The 23655-nt window shown below is 39.5% G+C and overlaps 1 long non-coding RNA gene across 5 annotated transcripts in view; it reads left to right on the top strand.

Annotated features, from left to right (window-relative positions):
- LOC148114825 (uncharacterized) overlaps window positions 1–22277 on the top strand; it is a 42395-nt gene extending 20118 nt beyond the window's left edge. For 4 of the 5 annotated variants that reach the window (XR_015733239.1, XR_015733238.1, XR_015733237.1 and 1 more), the window contains 5 exons: window positions 12359–12450; window positions 13302–13502; window positions 15300–15411; window positions 18751–18834; window positions 19866–22277. This is a non-coding gene — a long non-coding RNA (uncharacterized LOC148114825). The remainder of the gene's footprint in view (window positions 1–12358; window positions 12451–13301; window positions 13503–15299; window positions 15412–18750; window positions 18835–19865) is intronic. The other variant, XR_015733236.1, reaches the window with a different exon arrangement.
- Window positions 22278–23655: the final 1378 nt, after the last annotated feature.

The raw sequence follows: 23655 nt of genomic DNA, 5'->3' as shown, positions 1-23655 counted from the left end.
TTTATAATTATGTTTACACTTGTATCTGTCATAAAATACATGCTTGACGAAATAAATAAATAAAAATAAATAAAATTAAAAATTAAAATAAAATAAGATGTTCAAAAAATCTTCATGGCTCTTTGACTGTTGGAGAAAGACATCTACGTGGATGCCAGGTGGATTTTTCTAGCTTGTTTCAAAGAATCTTTTGGATTACAATTTGGAATGAACTGAAGGCCAAGAAGGTAGCATTTTTTTCCTATCCTCTTGTTCATTTCTCTGAAGTTACAATTCCAAGTTCTCAAAGGAGAAGGATGGTTGAACTGGATTAATGGTTAGTTTTTCTACTAAAATGAACCCCGAAGGGTTTTGAGATCATTTTTTAAAAATGCCAGTGTATCCTAGCAACAAATCTAAACACTGCCAATTAGTCAGTTGTTATTCCTTGGGGGATTAAATTCCCATTACATTTTGCCACAGTGGATATGATGTTGGAGTGATGAGTCTTTTTCTTTACTTGGAAGAGGAAGAGGAGGCATCTCCAGCAATGGAATTGTGAGACAAGTATGTCACTCTCACTTTTTTCCACTTTTGCTTCTTTTTCATCCTAGGTTTCTTGGTGAGTTCCAATTAAAAAGAAAACTGGAATAAAAATTTACCCAACTACACCAATTAATTTCAATAGAAATATACAAAACTGAACTTTGGGAGATGGTAAAAACCATCTCTCTGGATGTTATTCTATAAATTTTGTTCTACATTTTGAAAATCTTATTCTCAAGTTCTTTAGTCTTAACAATTTAGATGGTTTTGTCTTAATGATTTAGATGAGAGAATAGAAGGGGAACTCATCAAATTTGCTGATGACATCAAGCTGGCAAGAATAGCTAACATCCCAGAAGATAGGCTCTAGATACAGATGGCTCTGGACCTGGACAGACCTGAACATTGGGCCCTATCTAACAACATAAAATTCAGTGTAGAGAAAAGTAAGGTTTTACACTTAGGTACAGATTAGGTGAAACTTGGCTCAATAGCAATAATTGTGAGAGAGATTACTTAAATATGAGCCAGCAGTGTGCTGCAACTGCCAAAAAAAGCCAATGCAATTCTAGGCTGCATTAACAGATGGATAGAATTAAGTTCACATGAAGTGTTAGTACTGCTTTATAAGGCCTTGGTAAGACCACACTTGGAATACTGCATCCAGTTTTGATCACAACAATATAAAAAGATGTTAAGACTCAGGAAAGAGTGCAGAGAAAAGCAACAAAGATGATTAGGAGGCTAAAATATATGAAGAATAGTTACAGAATTGGATATGTCTAGTCTAGTGAAAAGAAGGACTAGAGGTGACATAATAGCAAGGTTCCCATATTTGAGGGGCTGCCACAAAGAAGGGAGGGGGGAGAAATCAACCTAGTCTCCAAAGCATCTGAAGGCAGGACAAAAAGTAATGGATGGAAAGAGAAGCAACCTAGGACTAAAGAATAATTTCCTGACAGAACTAGTGGAATAGCTTGCCTTCAGAAGTTGTGGATGCTCCATCACTGGAGGCTTTTAAAAAGAGACTGAATTTGTCTGAAAAGGTATAGGGTCTTCTGTTTGACCAGGGGTTTGAACTAGAAGACCTCCAAGGCCCCTTTCCAACTCTATTATTCTGTCTCAGTCATGATGAGATTTGAAAATGTTGGCAAGTAGTAAAGAAGAAGAAGGGGGAGGAAGACAGAAAGAAAAGGAGGAGGACAGAGGGGGGAACTAACAGAGAAATGCACAGTCAGGTTGGCCTAAAGGCAAATATCACTTACCTGCACATAATTAAATATACTTTTTAACAAAGGGCTAGTGGTGGCTGTGAAATTAAAGTGAAATGTTCTTTCAATTTAATTCAGATGTGAAAAAGTGGGTGGTAAATCTTGTTACAAGGGTGAATGAGATACATACTGTACTTCTATAGTCTGAATTTTCTTAACATGAACTAAGCTAAAGCATCTTTCAAATTTGCTGAAAGTATAGGTGCTGATAGGAAATCACATTTTGGGGGTTTGGGGGTTTTCTTGGAAAAATCTTGGGAATAATGAACCTCTAAATATTAGAGCTCTATGCTGCCATTGTCATTTTTGTAATTTCCCCCCATTAATCTTTAGAAAAAAAGATGCATTTATGGGAGTATTAGAGAGAATTAGCTTGAGAAACAGGTTCTTCGGTTCCGTCCTATTCTTTTTTTAAATATAATTTTTACTGAAGTAATTTTTAACACCGTAAAACAATACAAGTATTAGAAAAGAAGCAAAATAAAAATAATGAAGATTGGTAAATAAGTTCCAATTTGACACTGGTTTTGAATACATATATAATTTACTCCCTCTCACTAAGGTTATATCATAATTTCCTTCTTTCCATAAACTACGCTTTCGAATCCTTAAACCCATAAATCACAAATTTATTTTTCTCCTTTTTCAGCAAAAAGTCCATAAGGTATTTCCAGTCACTAAAAAAAGTAATTATTGATCTTTCTGTAATCAAACAAGTTAATTTCACCATCTCTTCTACTTTTTCATCTTTACCAACCATTTCCTTGATGTGGTATTTCAGAGTCTTTTTATTTTTATGTATATAGTTGTCTCACAGCAGTGATAATATATAAATATAATCTTCCATGTTTTTTCTAGTTGTCTGTTCATTAATCCCAACAAAAGAGTTCTGATTTCAGTTGAATTTTAGATTTTAAAATTCTTTGTATAAGTACATGTACTATATTTGAACTCAACATTTGCTGACTTTTTTACAAGTTCATCAAGCATAATGACCCTTCATGTTGTCCACATTTCCAACATAAATTTGAAGTACTTTGATAGACAATTTTTCTGGAGTCATATACCAATGATACATCATTATATATAAAAAAATCTTTTTTAGGTTATAACAATGTGAATTTCAGTCCTTTTAACTACATATTTTCCCATTGTTCTATCAATAAATTCTGTCCAAAGTTCATAGCCCATTTTATCACTCAGTCTTTCACTTATTCTTTAATTTCAAATTTCAGTAAAAGTTTGTAGAGTTTAGCAATTGCATGTTCATCATTTGTATATACTGTAGTTCTGTTTTCTGCTGCTCAATTCAGGTGTCTTCTTATCTACTTTAAATCTTTGTGTCAACTGCACACAAAAACCATTAAAAACTATATCTACAGTCCATTGCTCTTTTGGTTTCATTTTATATTCTTCATGCTCCTGTTTTAACAGCTCTTAGTAAGTTAACTATTTCTCTTTACCTGCTGTTACTTTCCTATAAATATTTTATTGTGCTGAGATCCGTAAGGGCATTTTTGGGCAGAGCTTTATTTAGAATATTCCATATTTTAAATATTGCATTTCTAATATAATGATTCTTCAGTGCAACATTAACCTTAAGTTAATCATACAATAGAAAACAATGTTTTCTATGGGTCCCATCCTATTCTTGAAGATGTTCATCAGAATATTGTGTGGGGAAATACTTAAAAGAAAATGACAACTGTTATGTATTGATACTTTTGAGCGGGAGTTTCAAACCTGCCTACGTTTCTGATTGGCTGACAGTCCCTCCAGGATTGTATATAAGGAGGGCTGCAGCCTCTGAGTTTTTGCTGAAGTCTCACTGTAAATTAAAGAGCTGTTGTCACTTGCTTGGTTGTGCCTCTCTTGTTCCCGAACCACTTCATTGGCGACGAAGGTGGGATTGAGGTCACAACAAAGCGAACCAGTGAGACCACGAGCTTCAGCTAGGCGACGAGGCGAACTACAGGAGGCATACCGAACATGTCTGCCTACGTTCCGCCCAAGCCTTTTGATCCGACCCGCGAAAAATGGGTCTCGTACCTGACGAGGTTCGAATGCTCGCTCGAAGCCAGCGACATGCAAGGGCTCTCCGCTAATTGGAAGAGGGCCCTCTTCCTAAGCCACTGCGGACCGGACGTGTTCGAGATGGCAGAGTCACTGTGCGAGCCAACGCCGGTCCAGACCGTTTCCTGGGACACCCTGATGGCCACGCTCCGGGCTCACTACGCTCCCGTGCCCTCCAAGTTCGTGCAACGATACCAACTCAGACAGCGCGTACAGAGAGAGGGAGAACCGGTCAGCGCATACATGGCCAGCCTGAGAAAAGCCGCAACCCATTGCGACTATAGAGACTTGGACGATGCGTTGCTTGAGCAACTCATCTGTGGTGTCCGGGACATTAGGCTGCAACGGCGCCTGCTCGCCAAGCCTGATTTAACGCTTGCTGGAGCCCTAGACGAGGCCAGGGCTCATGAAGCCTCCACAAAAGCCGCAGAAACGCTGCAGCATCCGCTGACCAGCAAAGACAACCCCAAGTCTGCCCCGGTGCACAGAGAAGACGCCGGATCCAGCTCGGAGTCCGAGTCGGATGAAGACGTCTTCCGAACGGAGCACCAGAGAAAGGACACTGGCAGCCCCCGGCGAAGCTGTCCCAGCTGTGGAGGGCACCATGACAGAATGTCCTGCAAATATAGGGAGGCTATTTGCAGGCATTGCGAGAAAAAAGGGCACTTGGCGCGAGTCTGTAGAGCCATTCTGCCCAGAAAACACCAACCACGTGAGCGTCGCAGCCAACCAGAATCAACGCGCCAGAAACAACCAACGAGAGAAGGCGGTGCGAAAAAACGGTGCGAATTTGAACCTCGAGATGGCCGCAGCATTCACATAGACCAGGCCAGCGCGGAAATCGAGGACAAAGTCAGCACGGTGGTCGAAATCAACGGCAAGCCATGCTCAATGGAGATCGACACCGGATCAGCTCTCTCCATAATGTCTTGGGCGACCCTAAAGACCCTCCTGCCGTCGTTCCAGAAGGACCAGCTCTCCAAACAGAGACTGCACATCCTAGACTACCAGGGGAACCGAGTCCCCCTCGAAGGCGTGGGCACGTTCCGAGTCACCTACGGAGACTACGAAAGAGACCTGCCACTGACCATCATCACGAAGCAGCTTCCCAGCCTTCTCGGCATGGGGTGGTTCCGAGCCCTTGGCATGGGCTTCACCGGCGTCCACCAGATGCTCAAGTCATCGTTAAAAGACGGTCTCCTGACCCAGTTCCAGGACGTTTTCGGGGACACGTTGGGCAAGTATGTGGGGACCCCTATCTCCCTTAATTTAGACCCCAACGTAGCCCAAATAAGACTCAAGGCCAGACGGGTGCCCTTCGCATTGAAACCAAAGATCGATGCAGAACTGGACAAACTGATTAAACAAGGGGTGTTGGTTCCCGTTGACCATGCAAAGTGGGAAACCCCTATAGTGACCCCAGTAAAGTCTGACGGCTCGATTAGAATCTGCGCCGACTACAAGTGCACGATCAACAAGGCTTTGCAGCCGAGCGCCTATCCGGTGCCGATCGTGCATCATCTACTACACTCCCTGGGGCCCGGAAAATTTTTTGCCAAATTAGACCTGGCTCAGGCCTATCAACAATTACCAGTTGATGATGCCACGGCAGAGGCACAAACGATTGTTACTCATAGGAGTGCATTCAAATGCACCAGGCTCCAGTTTGGGGTGAGCGTCACACCCGGCCTGTTTCAAAGCACCATGGAGCACCTTCTACAAGGGCTTCCCGGAGTGGTGCCCTATTTTGACGACGTTCTAGTCAGCGCTCAGGACGAACGTCAGTTAGGGGACAGAGTAAGGAACGTCCTGTCTAGATTTAGGGAAGTGGGACTACGGTTAAAGAAAAATAAATGTATGATCGCTGTCCCCTCCGTTGAATTTTTGGGGTACAGGGTGGACGGCACAGGCATCCACCCTACCGAAAGCAAGGTGAGAGCAATTAAGAGCGCACCTGCCCCCAAGACCAAAGCTGAGCTCCAAGCCTTCCTTGGACTGCTCAATTTTTACTCAATGTTCCTGAAAGACAAAGCTACCATCGCAGATCCCCTACACAAACTATTGGGGAAGAATGTACCATGGGTCTGGGGGAAACCACAAGCAGCCACTTTTGAGGCAGTTAAGAGACTTCTATCAGAAGACAGTTTCCTAATCCAATACAACGCAGCGCTACCGCTTGTATTGGTTTGTGATGCCTCCCCCGTAGGAGTTGGTGCCGTCCTGGGCCATAGACTTCCGAACAGCCTAGAGGCGCCCATTGCGTTTTACTCTCGCACCCTGTCAAGCGCAGAGCGAAACTATAGCCAATTGGACAGAGAAGCTCTGGCTGCAATTGCGGGGGTTAAAAAGTTCCACGAATATCTCTTTGGCCGGCAATTCGAACTTGTGACTGATCACCGGCCCTTGCTAGGACTTTTGGCAGGCGACAGGCCCACCCCCGCTGCTCTGTCCCCACGCTTGACTAGATGGGCAATTTTTCTTTCGGCCTATTCATACCAGCTTGTACATCGACCTGGACGGACCCTGGGTCACGCGGATGCCCTCAGCCGCTGTCCCCTACCTGACTTACTGACCAATCCAACACCTGAGGCCTCCGTCCTTCTACTGGACACATTAACTTTGGGACCTATTTCCTCTGCCGAAGTGGCTAAAGCCTCAGCCAGGGACCCGATCATTCGTACTGTGATGGGGTGGGTGCTAAAAGGGTGGCCGGTGAAGGTGGACGGGGGGGACTATCAAGGTTTTGTAAACAAACGAAACGAACTGTTTACGCAAGGTGGTTGTTTGTTGTGGGGTGATCGGGTGGTAGTGCCAACAAAACTACGAACGAGGGTCTTAGAATTGTTGCACGAAGGGCATCCGGGCATTGTCAGAATGAAAAGTTTAGCCCGCAGTTACGTATGGTGGCCCAACATGGACCAAGTTATCTCTGAGTGGGTGGGGAAGTGCAGACCCTGCCAGGAGTCTCGCCCCGATCCCCCGGTAGTGCCCATCCGAGAGTGGGAGAAACCAAAAGGGCCATGGGGGAGGATCCATATTGATTTTGCTGGCCCCTTCCATGGGCAAACGTTTTTAATTGTAGTAGATGCTTTTTCGAAATGGCTTGAAATCATTCTAATGCCCTCTACCACAGCCGAGGCTGTTATTAAAGCCCTTCGCAAGCTGTTTGCCACACATGGCCTACCGGATACCCTAGTATCTGACAACGGCCCTCAGTTCACAGCAACCCTGTTCGAGGGATACTTGGCCGGACTGGGCATCCGCCATGCCCTATCGGCCCCGTTCCACCCGGCTTCTAACGGATTGGCCGAACGTTTTGTAAGAACGGCCAAAGAGGCCCTATCCAGACTAGATAACGGGGACTGGCAGGCCAGGATAGATCAATTCTTAGCTGTCCAGCATGCCACACCATGCACGGCCACAGGGAGAAGCCCAGCAGAGCTCCTCATGGGCAGGAAGCTCCGGTGCGTGTTAGATAGGCTTCACCCCAACTATTCGCACGAAAATTTCAAGGGAGAGACCTCCGGACTAAGACAGTTTCAGGTTGGGTCCCCGGTGTTCGCTTGCAACTATACCAGCGGACCTCTATGGGTTGCAGGAACCATAGTGGGCATAATGGGCCCGAAATCTTATACGGTAGACGTTGGGGTAGACAGACTCTGGAAGCGCCACATAGACCAGCTGAGAAAAAGGGTAGTCGGCGAAGCAAACATAAATTTAGACATATCCGAGCCTAACTATAACAACTTTCCCAAAACAGCTAACTCAAGCCCAGGTTCGCGAGAATACTTAGCTGACAAGCCCTGGTTCCAGCGCCGCCCCAGCGAGTCGCCACTCCCAACCGGGGATAACCACGCCCCGGACATAATCCAGGAGGTTCCATTGGCAGAGCCGGGAGAGACAGAAAGTCCCTCCGACCAGCTCGACGCCCCACCAAACACTGAACTGCGCAGGTCAACTAGGACAAGAACTCGCCCTGGGCACCTGCGCGATTTTGTGTGTACTTATGTAAATTTTTGAATGACAGTGCCTTCTGGGAAGGGAGGGGTGTTATGTATTGATACTTTTGAGCGGGAGTTTCAAACCTGCCTACGTTTCTGATTGGCTGACAGTCCCTCCAGGATTGTATATAAGGAGGGCTGCAGCCTCTGAGTTTTTGCTGAAGTTTCACTGTAAATTAAAGAGCTGTTGTCACTTGCTTGGTTGTGCCTCTCGTTATTCCCGAACCACTTCAACAACAATATCTTAAACCATACAGTGTTTTTCTGCATAGAAATGTGGGTGGCTGGGACAAACATCTATTTTAAAAAATCTAAATACAACTATTTTTTTAAAAAATGATCAATTCGATTTCCTCTCAAAGGAAAAAAGAGACCTTCACAAAAAAGGAATGCCATTCTAAATATTAATGTTCAAAAGCATGAAATTATATATAACCACAGCAGAAAGGAAAACTGAATGGAAATGAATCTAGGCCCCTCAATCAATATTTGTCCCTGTACATATTTTTTCATGGTTCAGTCGTTTTTGCTTTTTGCTCTTCAACATTCAGGCATTCTCTAGTATTAAAAACAGGTGAATGAGTATATGAAAGATCTTAAACCCATTGGGGATTAAAATAAACATCCCCTCCCAATGAGGGTTTTTTTTTTTTTCAGTGAAGTTAAAATGCATTTGCAATTTCCTTTGCGCTTCATAGTGTTGCTATTGTCAAAGGGTGTACTGGAAAATAAAGCCTGTTGAGGATGTAAAATGTCTTCCACTCCCCAAGGTAGCCCACTATGCTTCTCTGCCTCTCCCATTGAGCCCTTTTCCCAGACACCATCTACTAGCAGGAAGGTCTCAGGGTTGCTTAGAACAGTAGTTTTCAATGTTTTCCTCACCACAGATCCCCTTTGAATACCTTTTGTGGCCATGGGTCATGGCCATGGACCCCCAAGACTTAATTCAAGATTTAAATCATAACATTTCTTTAAGCCTTCATGGACCACCTCTCCCAGAGGTGCACTATCATGCCCCTCCCCCAAAGGTGCACGGATCACAAGTTGAGAACCACTGACTTAGAACATTCCATTCTCCCCAAATAGAAGCCCTCTTCAGAAAAAGGCTCCCTATTTTCCAAATATTGTGAAGAGAACTTACACTATGATTTTGAACAACTCTAGAAGAAATCTTGTGCAGATTCTCCATGAGCAGAAATATTTCCTTACTGCAAAGTTTCACCACTCCACGAAGGTCAAGACAGTGAGAATGTGAGATCTTTTATTTTTCTAACATCTCCACCATATGTAAGTAAATCTTGCATTTACTTATTTTATTTACTTGTTAAATTTATTTGCCACCTATCTCACCATGGGGCTACTCTAAGATTTCATCACACATTTACCCAAACAAAAACTCTTAACAATTCTTTACTTCCTTTCTATAGTTTGGAAGCATCTGAAGGACAAGTATCTCACTCTAGGCCTAAATTAGGGTAAAATTAACAAAATCTGGATTGAAATCAAAACTAAGACAAACCATTACATAATGGAGTAAAAGTTCTTGTAAATATATTTATAGGTTCTTGTAAGCTCTTGTAAGTATGTTGTATTAACACTGTTTTTGAGGGCTTCTGATAATTTACAAAGGCACAGTGATAACTATCCCATCCTTGCTATAAGCAATGTGTAAAGAATATACCTCTGTTGGAGTGAACATAATTTAAGAAAACAAATATTTGTGGAGAGAGGAGAGTCGTAGTAATGCATAGTGGCTTTGGCCAGCAAGATTGATGAAGGGGGTAGTCATCCAAGGCCTAAATCCCATAGTCTAAGTTGGGCTATAGTAACTAATGATATGCTTGAGAGTATCTATGGAGATTCTCAGTCATCCAGGTCATGGCTGTTCCAAAAATGCTTTTTCAAGAGGCAATTGGACTTTCTAGCCACATATGTGCCATGCTGGACCTCTGCCTGACCACTATCTATTTTAAATACAATGAAGGTTTCTACAGATAGAAATATGGCTGTGCCATTGGTTCACCTGTGTCTCCCATTGTGGCCAATCTCTACATGGAAGAGGTAGAAACCAAAGCCCTAGACTCCTTCACACGAATTCCACCCACTCACTGGAATAGGTACGTGGATGATACTTGGGTCAAGATCAAAACACAGGAATTGGAAGTGTTCACCAAACATATCACCAGAAAATCCAGCTGCCTCTTGAAAAAGCACCTTTGGGATATGTTTGAGAGGTTTATTTGAAACTCTATCTATCAGAGAGCTTTGGGATATTCTATCAGATTAGGAGGAGAAATTCCAGATCAGTAACTCATGTACAGATGTGTTAGGCAGCCACATCTGCGGGTAAGATATTTTGATACTACAGTAGCTATTAATTCCAATATAGAAATATTTATCTTTTGAGTTTTCTGGAACTGAATGTATTCTGGAAGTTGTCAATGCAGTAATGATTCCCCTGAACATTGTTAGCAATATATATGATTACCATAGTAAAATGTTCTTGACATTTTAGGCTGTTTATCTTCCTTTGTCAATGTTAAATGTGAGATGATAAGTATCTTTTTGATTTGGAGAAAGTTAGTTCATATTATCAGGAGAGACAGAAGTCTTTTCCCTGTAAACTGGTAATGTCACCCACCTACCGTGGTCACTTTCATGCTTCCCCCCCTGCTTTGGCCAGTGTACTGTCTACAAGCCGTTAGGAGAAATGCCACATTCCAAGGGGAATGCAATGGATGTTTTGCCCCATGGTAAGAAGGAAAGGAGATAGCAAACTAGCTTCTTTTTAGAGCAAAGGAAGGGGAGAATTCAAGAGTCGAGGGAACAAAGCAGGCATTCCCACCATTTACAGCTGCAAAAGAAGTCCCTGGAAACTATCATCTAATTTGCAAAAATTAAACGGCTTAACTAAACAAGAGGGAAAGAAGTCCATAAGGACACATATAAGGCAGCAATGATCTCAGACAACTATATCTACATTTTTGTAGCTCAGATTTGGTAGCTTTTGCTAAGAACTAATATCTAGCAACATCTCTTCAGTACTTCTTTTTTTATATTGTAAGACAGCGGGCAAAGCCAATCTTCCTTTTTCTTAATCGAAACAAATAAAATGTCTTGAAAAGTGGATTAAAAATGTAAGAAACAGTTAAACAGATAGTTGTCAAGATTATAACTTGTTTTCAAGTGTAGTGATCAAATAAATGTATAAATAAAAAAAACATATTAAACTTACATTTTACCTGTAATTTTGAACTCTTTGAATTGAAGGAATGTTCAAATGCTTTCACAGGGCTTTTTTTTTGATTGAAAGAATTTGTAATCGGATTTTCAAATGTGCTGCTTTCATCTTCGGCAGTACAATACACACTTGGATAATAACACAGCTATGTCATTAGAAAGAAATCCATTTACAGGTTTAAGCATAAAATGAGATACAGAAGGAGACAATAAATGCTTTCTAACATAATATATCTTATTTTTCATTGTAGCCCATGCTTGCATTATGAATACGTAATTTTAGAAGTGCATTACCAATACCATTCACCTGATCAGTAGCTTCTGTCTGTGAGCTGTCAGTAGCTCCCATCTGTGAGTTTCTTTGCCACCCAAACTGTTTTCACTATTGCATGAATATCTGCCAAACTTTATACAATTTTAAGGTCAATTGACCCTTGCTGTAAAAGTTAAGACACTCTCCCATGACAATCTAATTTTTTATTCCACTAATACTTTATATAATTTTAGTACAGATTATAATAAGTGGAAATAGAAATAGTCAATAGCTAAGAACAAAGCAAAACAAAACAAAACCAAGACACTACAAAAAAAAAAATGCTGGAGGAGGAATCTGAACACACACAAATAGCCATCATCTTTAAAGCTCCTTTATTGTCAGGCAATGTTGGCTATTTTCATGTTTTACTGTGGTCATTCAGCTTTTAAGCCTCCTCTCTGATACCTTTAACAATTTAAACATATATATTCACCATTTTCTACAAAGGACAATATTATAGAATTGGGGATAATTTAAGACAATTAAGCTATATTCTTTCTACTGCAGTAGTTGGCCATGGGTCCGTCTTATTAATAAAAAATATGCTCTGCTGACATGTTTGAAGTTTTTTTTCTACTTGTCTTAACTGCCTTAATTCATTTGAGGTAGACCTGGTACTATTGGGATGAACCATCAAAAATTTTCATTACAAAATGTTCACAGAAGGAAGCATACAATGGATTGAAACCACTGGCTGAATGCATCCCAGCAGCACAGATAGGAGGTATTGATCTTTATAGAAATTTGACCTCTCTTTGGACCATCAAATTCTTTGCTAGTTCTTTGCTTCTTTGGGTTGACATTGGTAGTAGAATACATTATGAAGCACCCCCTCCCCCAAGGATGATTTGCAGACTAGGTTCCAGAAATACTTATCCAGTAACGTCATTATACTTTTTTTATATTTGTCTTATTCTTCCAATTTGAATCAGGCAGAGGAATCACAGAATGATTGTAAGGAGGCAACAATGGGCTAAAGAAGGAAGGCAGATGAACTAAAATCAATTTAGTTAAAGCAATAATGGTAAGTAGACTGGATTGCCCATAAATTGTACTATGTAACAATTGGACTATTCCAATCTGGACTATTATAACGCTCTCTACATGGGGCTCCCCTTGAGGTGCACTCAGAGGCTCCAACTGGTGCAGAGTGTGGCTGCGCGGGTGGTTATGGGAGCGACGTGGAGTTCCCATGTAACACCTCTCCTGCGCGAGCTGCACTGGCTCCCGGTGGTCTTCCGAGTGCGCTTCAAGGTTCTGGTTATCACCTTTAAAGCGCTCCATGACTTAGGACCTGGTTATCTACAGGACCGCCTGCTACCACCAATAGCCTCCCACTGGCCAGTACGCTCCCATAGAGAGGGGCTCCTCCGGGTGCCGTCGGCCAAACAATGTCGACTGGTGGCCCCTAGGGGGAGACCCTTCTCTTTGGGGGCACCTACGATCTGGAACGAGCTCCCCCCGGAGATACGGAGGATCCCGGATCTGCGCACCTTCCGTCACGCGCTTAAGACTCTTTTATTTCATTAAGCTGGCCTGGCCTAAATCCCCTCCCCTTTTTAAATGTAAATTTTAATTTGTTTTTAAATTATGGGGTATTTTAAATTCAGCCAAATTATTTAATTCGCCTTTATTCTATTTTAAATTTTTGTATTTATGTGTTTTATCTTCTGGCTGTTCACCGCCCTGAGTCCTTTGGGAGTAGGGCGGTATAGAAATTTAAATAAATAAATAAATAAATAAATAAATAAATAAATAAATAAATAAATTGGATTCAACCCACTGTAAAGTATCAGATTTGCAGTTTTGAACAATTGCTTGCTCTGTGGTGTTGATTTTTTCTCACAGATTGTGGCAATGGTAATCTTTTCTCAGCTCACTTTGGTGCTCCAGTAATGCAATTTGGATGACACAACAATGATTTCACCCAGCATCTTTCCATCCATAAGCTTTCTGTTTGGGCATCTACATCCCTTTACATCTACATTGGGCATCCCTTTGAGAAGTCTTTGGAAAACAAGCTTAAGACAAAGAAGCTTCAGGAAACCAGACTCCTATCCAAAGCTGCCCATCAAGGTCCTACAACAACTATCATAACTATTTAGATGTCTAATGAATTTCTGAACTATGTTAAAGTTGATATTTAAAAGCTCAAAAAGATTTGGAAACAGATTATTAAAAGAAAATCCAAACCCATATTCCCCGGCCCACCTGAAGACACCGTGATGTTTTCTTTTCCATCTGCCCCCATCTTCTTAAGGTGTAATGACAATATCTAGCGCTTTCTCAATTGTAGCACTAGCCTTGGAGATATGATTTTTGTAATTCATTTTATGATATGACTTGTTTTATGTTGAAAATCCAAATGTTGAGCTAAACTATGTTACCAAGCAGTACAGGGCAATATTTTGGATTCAGTTGGAAGGAGTGCTTTGTACTGGATCGGAGGGTGAAAGAATCTCCTGTTTCAAACTCAATAAAGGAATTGCACCCATTTCCTCATGATACTGGCAAAAATTCCATAGCACACGCTCTGAATCAATTCAAAAGCACTGTACAGCCTTAATCAATAATGAAAAAAAATGTCAACAAGCTCAAATGCTATGAAAATCTATCCATCTGTATTTGGAAAAGCACACAAACCCAAAGAGTCCTTCTTTCTCATTGTTTCTCACAGGAAAAGAATGAAAAAAGTGATTCGAAAGATATGTTTTCAGAGAGGAAAAGTCAACTGGCATTGACAAGTATAGTAAACTCCATACAAGAGGCAAACTATGGCCATCCTGAATAGCAGCCAATTACAGCCTTTTTCCTTCAGGAAACTGTCTTTAATTTTTCCACATTTTCAGTCATCTTCTGGTAGTGAGCTCTATAGCCTAATTCCGCTCAGCATAAAAAAAAGCAAAAAAAGTCTTTGTCTAATGCCTTTTATTTGATTCAAATCTCCCTCAATTAAAAAGTATTAGATCAATGTTTCACAGCAACTCTAAGAAGTGGGAACTTCAGCTCCTGGTATTTCCCAACTAACATGGGGCTAGTCTACTGTCTCTGGAGAATACACAGTCTCATCCATTTTTATCATATCTACTGTTACTTTTTTTTCTAAATTAAAAATACTTTTTTTTTTAAATAAGAGAATCGCTCTAGATATTTGACCATTTTAACTATTTTGTTGTCGTCTGTCCATTGGGGATGTATGTCAAAATCTGCAAAATGGTGGGTGCAGCATTTTAATTGAAGCCCCACTCCTTTTGAACATAGGTACAATATTGATCTTTGTAGAATAGAGGCAGGGTTTGAATCACAATGCTTTCAACTCTACAATATTCTTTTTTGAGATAAGCGAAATGGTATATACTGTAGCATTCCAAGGGTATTCATAATATAGATTTACATAAAGTCATTGTGATGCTGGCATGTTTGTTTTCAGTCCTTTCTCTAATAAGTCCTAATAGGGAATTTACTTTTTCTCAGACTGCTGTACCTGAAGTTCATGATCTTGTCCAATTGAACTTCTCTAGAAAGGGTACTCCATATTCCATTACTAACAAGATTCTTCACTTGGAACTATTTTGGAGTAAAGTCACTGTTAAGATTCTTAAGGTCTTGGTTTATGCATACAAGACTTTGAGTCAATATTGAATCTGGCCTACTGCCTGCACCTTTTTCTGCAGTTTCCTGGCAAGCTTTTTAGAAATGATTTGCCATTGCTTGATTCCTAGGGTTGAGAGAGAGTGACTGGCCCAAAGTCACCCAGCTGCTTTGTATCTCAGTGAGACTAGAACTCACAATCTCCCAGTTTCTAAATGATGCCTTAACAATTATACTAAACTGGCTCTCTTGCCTATAAAATGTATGTATGTATTTAACTAGATAGGACAAACAGGCACAAGACTAGCAGATCACATCCATGGGCACCAACTAACAGTCAGAAGACACGATGAAGACTCTTTCATTTCCATAACACATGGACAACTGGGAAACTGTGAGTATTCTAGACCAAGCCAAGTCCAAAAATGCTAGAGAATGTCTGGCACTCTGACAACTCAGCCATCAACAAGCACATAGACATAAACAACATCTACATCAGTGGTGGAATTCAAATTTTTTTACTATCGGTTCTGTGGGCATGGCTTTGTGGGCGTGGCTTTGTGGGCATGACAGGGGAAGGATACTGCAAAGTCTCCATTCCCACCCCACTCCAGGGGAAGGACACTGCAAAATCTCCACTCCCACCCCACTCCTGGGGGAAGGATACTGCAAAATCCCCATTCCCTTCCCACTCCTGGGGGAAGGATATGGCAAAATATCTATTCCCTCGCCCCACTTTGGGGCCAGGCAGGGGTGGTATTTGCCAGTTCTCCGAACTACTGCTATGACAGTGCAGTTGGCAGTACTGTCATGGCTGCTAACTTGACTTTAAAGCACTCCATGGCTTAGGGCCGGGGTACTTACGAGACCGCCTTCTGCCACCAATAGCCTCCCACCGGCCAGTACGCTCGCACAGAGTGGGCCTCCTCAGGGTGCCGTCCGCCAGACAATGTCGGCTGGCAACCCCCAGGGGAAGAGCCTTCTCTGTGACGGCGCCCACCCTCTGGAACAACCTTCCCCCAGAGTTACGTATAATAACAGACCTCTGGATTTTTCGTCGGGCCCTGAAAACCTATTTATTTCAACTAGCTGGGCTGGCTTGAGCTAAACTTTAAATTGATTTTAAATTGGGTTGTTTTAATTTACGGCCAAAATATTTAATTATTTTAATACTGTTTTTTAAATTTTGTATGCTCTGTTTTTACTTAGGCTGTGCACCGCCCTGAGTCCTATTTGGAGAAGGGCGGTATAGAAATTTAATTAATAAATAAATAATAATAAATAAATAAATATAACCTATGGACATCCCTGTCTCAGCACAAAATAATGTATTTTGGTTATTTATGAATAGGATACTGCAGTGGAACTGGGAGCTGTCCTCTTTATATAGCAGTTTTGATACCATTGTGAATCAGTATTTTTAATAAAAGATGTTTAAAAGCAGGAATTCCTTCCTTCCTTCCTTCCTTCCTTCCTTCCTTCCTTCCTTCCTTCCCTCTTTCTTTCTTTCTTTCTTTCTTTCTTTCTTTCTTTCTTTCTTTCTTTCTTTCTTTCTTTCTTTCCCTTTTTCCTCTCCTTCCCTCCCTCCATTTCTTTCTTCTTTCCTTTCCTTTCCTTTCCTTTCCTTTCCTTTCCTTTCCTTTCCTTTCCTTTCCTTTCCTTTCCTTTCCTTTCCTTTCCTTTCCTTTCCTTTCCTTTCCTTTCCTTTCCTTTCCAAATATTCGCCCCCATTCTCATATTTCCATTAGGTACCTGGATCCATAATTTCACGTGATAAAAGAAGTATTATTTATATATGAGTGAACATAAGGTTTGGTCCTTCTTATGGGACTTTGCTCCTGTTACTAGGGGACATTTTCCTTTTACTGGAAGTGGTTCAGAAAATCTCAGCAGGCTTTGGTACAATTATTGTAACCTCAGGTTTCCAGCTACTGCACTTCTAACTTTGCAGTTTCTCAACCAGTGGGAATTTAGCAAACTACTTGAAAGGAATTCAGGTCAATCAGGCATTAAATCTACCTTCTTCTCACACACTCAATGGTCCTGACGCTTCCTGAAAGCTGCATTGTGCCTTTTCACATGGTGTGTTCATCGGGGACAGAAGCACTAGGGCTGGAAGAAGGATGGGGTCCAAAAATAAACATCTTTCAAGACATTTGTCAGACAGACTTTATCTTAAGTCATTTTCTGTATCTTAATTGGGTGTCTTGATTCTGTCCTCAAAACTGATTATATCCTTCCTGTTTAAATGAATTTCCACAGAAAAGGATAAGACACCCACTTTTAAAAACTTTTAGTTGTTTTAAGGAGATTTTGCAGGAATTTTCTCTGAAAAGAATGCCTTAGTTTTAAAATTCAGTGCTCAGAATGAAAATTAGAGGTTGGTTACAGTCTCTCAAATATAGCACCACCAAATCTCAGGCCAGATATCACAGTTAATTTACAAAAGAACTTTTCCATTCCTGTCTCCCACAGGAGCATCCTGAATCCTATTCCACATTCTTTTGAGACTTTTAAAAATTGCATAGACAATTGTAGCAAAAGGACATTGGTTAAAGTGACAAAAAGTGCACATTGACATTGTAAGGCAAGCAATGTCTGTCCTATGCTAGTGTGTGATTTGATTATACAAAAACCAAAGGGACAGAGTTTGAAACACAATGCCAAAATGCCCATTTCATTACTTGCCCCCCCGGTACTTATGGACCATCATTGGTTAGCTTGGAGGGCTGCCAGGAATTTAATCATCTGGTTTGGTCAGCAAATCAGCATTCCATATTTATTGAAGTGAGTGGAGCATGGTATTATGGATAGAATGAAGTTTTACACTGCATTAATAAGTCTTACAGAATGATATGAATGAATTGTCCAGAAACAGAGAAAGATGGAGGAGCTGGGAAAACATGTCCTGAACCTGAACCAAGTCTCTGATCTGATCTGGAAGTGTTTCTTTAATAAAAGACAAATAATAAAATCAAAATGATAATGTCAAGGTAAAACAATGAGAAAAGCTATTTGGAACATGGAGTTTGGAAAGAAAATTCTACTGTGTTCCCTTCATTTTCAAGTTTTGAGAGTTCAAGTTAAGATATGCAACTATGCAGATGATGATATTTGTTTCTAGACAATTCATATGTGATTCCATGAAGTTTAGAATGGGGCATGATGAAATATATTACTTCTAGTCACAAATGTAGATTTCTACTAATGAGCTGTGTGAATCTAGATTTAAATTGTCTTCTTCATCCAAACAATTTCAGCAGGAAATGCCATTCTTAATTCAAAGTAAGCCCCTTCAGAGTGACTTTTTAGTCTGATGGATATATTCATTTATTTTCCTAGAAGCAGAAATTATTGTACAATTGGATAGTTTTATTCATTGCTAATTTTTGTTAGCAGTAAATGTTTTAGATTGATGAATATTTTCATAAAATACTGTGAAATCCCATCTTATATAGCAGGTTTGATTAATTTCCATTGTCTAATTTTTAAAACAACAGAATACTGCAGAAGGAAATCTTAATTTCCTCTCTTCTATATACACAGTGTAATAAATGAGACAATAGTTTCAAATATTTTTTTCCAGGAAAAGAAAGCAGAAATCAAGATATCTGTCAAGCCTATTTATACAGAATGGGTAACCCTGGGTCACAGGCAGTGCTAATAAAAAAGAATGACAAGCTATTTCTTTTAATGACAAGCTGACATATTTATTTTTATTATTCCACAAAAGTACACACCAGATCCATCTGTCATGGTAAAGCTTCTACTTCACTCTTCGGGAAATGCTCCTAGAGAATTTAGATCTTCAAAAGAGGTATTCTCCTATTAGAAATATCCACCTTCTCAAGATCTTTTCTTCTTTTGAAAAGCTCATTTTTTTTGTTATTTATGATTTCAAAATTTAATGGCAGCATGAATCTAATCTGATATGAAAAATGTCCAATGTGGAGGTTTATGAAGATTTTTCTTTCCAACTTTCCCAGAATGAAATATTACTCATTTGTCTTTCAAATAATGTTTTTCCTCCAAACCAGGCAATTTTATATATTTTCTATTCATTGAAACATTTCTATGGTTTTTTTTTAAAGTGAGAAATTCACTAGCAATAAACAATCTCACCTTGCTAACCATCCCAGGCAGATTGCTTTCTAACCATGCCAGGCAGATAGGACACCCCATTAGGTACAACTACAGGCAGTCCTTCACTTACGACCACAATTGAGCCCAAAATTTCTATTGTTATGTAAAACATTTGTTAAGTGAGTTTCGCCCCATTTTACAACCTTTCTTGCCACAGTTGTTAAGTGAATCATTGCAGTTGTTAAGATAGTAACACAGTTATAATACAGTTGTTAAGTGAATATGGCTTTTCCATTGACCTTGCTTATCAGAAGGTTGCAAAAGGTGATCAGGTGACCCAAGGACATTGCAACCGGTCATAAATATGAGTCAGTTGCTAAGCATCTGAATTTTTATCACATGACCACGGGGATGCTACAACAGTCATAAGTGTGAAAAATGGTCATAAGTCACTTTTTTCAGTGCTGTTATAACTTCGAACATTCACTAAACGAACTGTTGTAAGTCGAGGACTATCTGTAGATGGTTGTCTGTCACAGCTGATTTGGAATTCTTGAAAGAGTAGCAAGTGTGTAACCTATTTAATTACAGGGATTTTTTAAAAAAGCAATATGACTGTCCTTGGTACTTACTATGTATTTTGATAATGAATGGATTACCTGTTCTTCTGTTTATAGCAATCAGCTCTATTCTATCTATAAAGAATTGAATTTGGACAGCCTTCTTATATTCTTATATTAGCCTTCTTATACTCTTCTTCTCCAGATGCCAGTGGGGTTTTGCAATTTGTAGGAATTGCAGAATGAATAATATATATTCTAGAAGAATCCCCAAACCCTACCAACCCAAAACCAAAACTGGAATCAGACTAAACCAAGAAACCAAAACAAAGGAATATGAAAAGTTTCCTTGTGTGAAAGTTCTCATATGGTGAAAAAGTAAGCAACTTGATACGAGATCAGGCCTTCACCTAAACAAGAAACAGATGGAAACTATATCTCTGCCTCCAAAGAGAAGAACCCCCTAATCATATAGAATGTACAGAAGAAAGAGGCACAAGGAATTTGATCACTGATTGTAGCATAAATAGATCATGTTTGATGCACAGAAAGAAGTTGCTGCAATTCTTTTGTAACAGCATCAACATTTTGTTACAACAAATCCTTTTGTTTTCTGGAAAATATAATCTACAGTGTTTTGACTTAATAATCAAGAGAGGCTTGACACATGGTAACTGAGTAAAAGGTTTTTCTGAAAATTTAAAATCTTTTGATATGAGTTGCTCAGTTCTGAAGCATTTTTGTGGCATTTCACAAGTTGTTTGTTTATCTTATTTCCTCTAGCTTGAGGAAAGAATTTTACAGAGCCAGGGACAACATCATTGTATCTGCACTATTATTTGACAAGTATACCTATATTTTCCTATCTTGCTCTTATGATTCTGGGGAAATGAATACAATTTAACATATCCCTTTTAATTGTAACTTTAATAAAGATTTTCACAAGATCTTCATAACCCATCTTTTACTCTATGTGCACTTGGGAGAAAAAATTATTTTATCACCCATATTTTTATTTTTCATATTTAAATTGCAAAACCACCTTGAGAATATAGTAGCTAAATTTATTGTTGTAGCAGTAAAAGCAAGGCAACAGTTAACATCTAACATGATAATCTTTCCTTTTTCCTTTTCTCTTAATGGCCTGCTTTTATTTGGCTGTTTCATAAATAAAGACTTGGATTTGATTTGTATCATTTCAAATAATAAGTCTCCGTATATTATTTATACATACAGCAGTTCTGTAAAAAGATAACTTTTTGAGAAATACAGCTTTTATAGAATCTTTCTACAGACAACATTATCATAAGTTTCAGTTGCTTTCAGATGAAGAAGTTTTTCAGCTGGGCTAGGAAAGAAAAATTCCATACTTTTTTTAAACCAATATAATTTTTTTCTCACCTTTTAAAAATGTACCTGTCATACTGATAGAGACTGACCTTTTGTAAATGCTGGAGCAATCATAGAATGGAAATCAAATAGGGACAATTTTGTAAGAAAGTCATCTGGCAATTCTATTTTCAAACTTCTTACCTTCATTTTGTAAAGGACTAGTTGCCTGCTATGTGGGCCTAAAGCTGTATGAAAATTGGTGAAATATTTAGTCATCAAATATATACAAGTGTCAATCTAGGTCAGAGTTAGACAAACAACTTCAGGCAAAAAGTCCCCCAGAACAATACAGTTTATCATTTTTCTCATCACTTGGCTGGAAGAGGCAATTGGAAGAACTCTTGTCAATTTTACTTGTTAAAAGTGCTGAAAAAGTCCGATAGCACCTTCTCCAACTAACAAATGCTATTTAAAGGCATAAGCCTTTGTGAGCTGCCGATCACTTCATTGGAGATGAACTTAAAAAGTGGTAAAAACTGGCAAAAATTATCCTTTCACAGTTTCATCGGTGAAAAGGGAAATAAAAAGAAATAAAAGGGCCCAGCAGTTCTACACAGAGGCTTCAAAAACTATAACAAAAGTGCCAAGGACAAGAACAATCAGTGACCAGGGTGTTCCTGCAACAGTGTGTAATAACTAACTGGAGTGTGCCTACAATCAAGGAATGAGCTGCAAACAATCCAGGCAGTATGACTTGGGCTAGCTGCAGAAGACAGAAAGTACTACTTCTGATGTTTAGAGGAAAAAGACAGGTGGACATGGCCTTTGTGATGAGTTGGGGGTTGGTGGAGAGTGACGCTGTGCTTTCCTGCTCTTGAGATACAGTCAGTGGTCGATATTCATGCTGGGGCAAGCTGGTCATGCAGATCTGCTTTCAGTTGCTAGTTTGGTTTGCTTTTATTCAGGGAACATGAAGTGAATTCTGTCTTGGCTTCAGGAAAAGTGTCTCAGGCAGGTCTTGGGGAAAAGCACATCCTAAAAAATAAGGGGTGAGAGCCAAATCTATGATAACTTCTATCTGACCTCCTCTGTGCAGTAATCTATAGTAGGAAGTTCAATGAGGTCAGATGTCTGAGGAGTGATGGAAACCCGGTATTTTAGCTGTCACTCTTCCCCCCACTTCCTATTTTTCAGATATATTTTTTAGATCACATCTGATTGTAAAAGCATGTATGATTACTGAATATTTTGAGTTTAAAGTAAATAAAAATACTCTTGAAACAGACTGCTTTTAAAATGTAGATATGGAGGAATATTTACCATGCCATTAGTCATTCTTTTTCAGACCCCGCTTTCTTGCCCCTTTACCAAGCCTCTGCCAGGGTTTTGAAAGGCTAGAAGCGAGACTTGAAATCTAACTGAAAACCCCTTACAAGCTGCCGTCCTTCTCAAAATGAATTGTAGGACAAGCATCGATCTTCTTGTACTTTATTCATTGCACCCCAAAGGGTTAACAGAATGTTCTTGACATGTACTAAGCTGAAAAACATTGTTATGGGATGTAGAATACTGTTGCCTGATGGAGCAGATACAATTCATTTTATGACCCCAAGGAAATTTTAGACAAAGAGAGGACTTGTTTCAAAAGAGTCAAAGAACAGGAACATATGTTACCGCCTGTACATGTGGGACATTGGGAACAGCCAGTAGGGGCAGGCCTTCTAACTAAGCAAGCTGGAAAACTGTTTTCTGAATCAAAATCTCTACTCTGCTCTGATTGCTTCCATATTTAATCAATATTAATATTTATATCTGAGAGTCATAGATATTTCAGCACTTGGTATTTGGCAATTGACATGCACTGACAAAAGAATTTGGCCATGTTTCTTTATTTGATTGCCAATTTACAATAGAATGTACTGCCCAATATCTTTGATAGTCGATATGCTTTATAATCTAATCTTTTTAAAAGTAAATTGATGTGGGATGATGATTAGCATTTACTTGTATCGGATAAATATTAAAACTGAGGCTTTTTGGCAAACAACATACAATAATTTTACAGAATCTGAAATGCATTTATAATGGGATCTTTGCCCAAACCAAACCAATCAAGAGGTTCAAGTCCTCAATATTAGGATACAATGTGCATCAAAAATTGTAATTATAATTTTAAATTCATCTTTTTATAATACATTTCCAAACATTAAAATATTATTTCTAATTTAGACCAGATCAATGAGTGTTCTGAACACATTAGTAAGTCAACACCATAAAACTAGTTTAGAAGAGAATTGTATCTGTCCCAGTATTTTCAAGCAAAAGATGATGATACAGAAGTAGTTGATACATTAGATAATAACTTAAAAAACTATCTTTAAAAGGAAATGTTGACAGTCCCTTTTTTGCTTTGCTGGTTTATCCTAAAAACTTCAGCAAATGTTAATGATCAAAGCAGTTACCACTGATATTAGTGAGAGAGTTAAACTGAGTGGGTTGAAATTGCATGGTGGAAAATAAATGTCCAGTCATAGGTGTGTATGTGTCTTTATGATCAGAACCACAACAGTAGGGGATAATATAAAGAAAGGGAAAGTGAGCTTGCTGTATTTCATTTATTATATTATGTTATTTTTGGTCCGCAGTTGCTTTGGGCTGACCTT

This window comes from Pantherophis guttatus, chromosome 3 (genome assembly GCF_059756535.1).
Source record: "Pantherophis guttatus breed Tessera chromosome 3, ASM5975653v1, whole genome shotgun sequence".
NCBI classification, from domain to species: Eukaryota; Metazoa; Chordata; class Lepidosauria; order Squamata; family Colubridae; genus Pantherophis; species Pantherophis guttatus.
This window is presented reverse-complemented; position numbering and strand designations above follow the sequence as displayed.